Source organism: Microtus ochrogaster, chromosome 6 (assembly GCF_000317375.1).
Source record: "Microtus ochrogaster isolate Prairie Vole_2 chromosome 6, MicOch1.0, whole genome shotgun sequence".
Lineage (NCBI taxonomy): Eukaryota > Metazoa > Chordata > Mammalia > Rodentia > Cricetidae > Microtus > Microtus ochrogaster.
In genome coordinates, this window is record NC_022013.1 from 46,060,615 (window position 1) to 46,062,168 (window position 1,554).

Below are 1,554 nucleotides of genomic sequence, written 5' to 3' on the forward strand. Positions count from 1 at the left end.
CCAGGACTGCACACGTCTATCCAGGACTGCACACGTCTATCCAGGACTGCACACAGTCTATCCAGGACTGCACACGTCTATCCAGGACTGCACACATCTATCCAGGACTGCACACAGTCTATCCAGGACTGCACACAGTCTATCCCAGGACTGCACACAGTCTGTCCCAGGACCGCACACAGTCTACCCAGGACGTATGTCTAGCTAGGTGAGAGGAACTGACAGGAGGACAGGGAAAGGAAGGATTCTTGCATGCAGTATCAACTCATTCAGACATGGCAGGTCAGAGAAAAGAGTGCAGCTTCATGAAGTAATATAACGTAGTTGTTACACGCTCTAAAGCAACTCTCATTTTTGTTGCTGCTGTCTGACCAGTACAGGCTGCTCTGGAAATCACTGTGCAGCCTCTGCCTTCCACGACAGGTGTGAGCCACTACATCTGATTCCACGTCTCATTCTTTGCTTCAATGCAAAGAGAAAATAAAACACAAAAGTAATGCAAATGATGACAGAACAAATGGGGTCCAAACCACCTTGTTGGGCAGTTCTGAGCTAGAATTCTTACTGGGACCAAATAGTGCTGGGCCATAATCAGAAAGACAAAAGGAAACGGGAAAAATCCATTTCCATCTAGCAGATCATAATGTGCACCACACTGTTGACAAGACATTCAGAAACTGTACTCACACACTGTTAAACATGCAGGGACAGATATAATGAACAATGCTTGAAATGGACGCAGCTTTTTGTACCCGCAAGTATAGAATTTTTCTCTTTTCCTGTTGAGTTCTGAGATAGGATCTCTCTCTGCAGCTATGCAGCTTGTTCTGATACTCTGTGGCAGAGGCTGGAGTTACAGGTACGCACGGCATGCGCAGCAGTATTGTCTGTAGTGAAAGACTGCACTGCAGACCCCACACAACCTCTTTAGATGATTAAAGTAACTTCTGAGACATGGAGCATGCTGCTGTCCAGTGTGTAAGAAAATGTAAAGAAGTGTGTGCACACATGCAGAAAATATCTCTGGAGGGGTTCATGGGTAATGGACAGTAATAGTGATTGTTTCTGATAAGGGGACTATAAAGATGCAAATGATTTTCTTAAATACCATTTTATAATTTTTGTTTTCTGGGCTTTAATTTTCTTTTTAACTAATTGAATAGTATTTTGAATAAACATTTAAAGTATGAATAATTTCTGGAGAGACAACATGAATCAACAGCTAAGTCTCTGACAACAGCACTTGTGTGTAGGCACAGGTGTTTGTAAGGACAGGAGAGAGAGATGGGCCCAGGTCAGGACAGCCTTAGACACTTTTAACTTTTGAAAGGCTATGCAAGCTACAGATTTGTCAGATCATTTAACTTTATGTTTCAAAAACACTAATTTTTCAAGCTTTAATCACCGAACAATGTTACTTCAAGAGACCCAGATAAATAAAACTTAGTCCTTTATTTTTTTTATTTTTTTTGTTTTTTTGTTTTTTCGAGACAGGGTTTCTCTGTGGTTTTGGAGCCTGTCCTGGAACTAGCTCTTGTAGACCAGGCTGGTCTC

General features: G+C 42.1%; 1 protein-coding gene across 1 annotated transcript in view; it reads right to left on the bottom strand.

Moving 5' to 3' along the window:
* Positions 1-1,554, bottom strand: part of Thoc7 (THO complex 7) — an 18,142-nt gene that overhangs the window by 8,593 nt on the left and 7,995 nt on the right. The window lies entirely within an intron of this gene.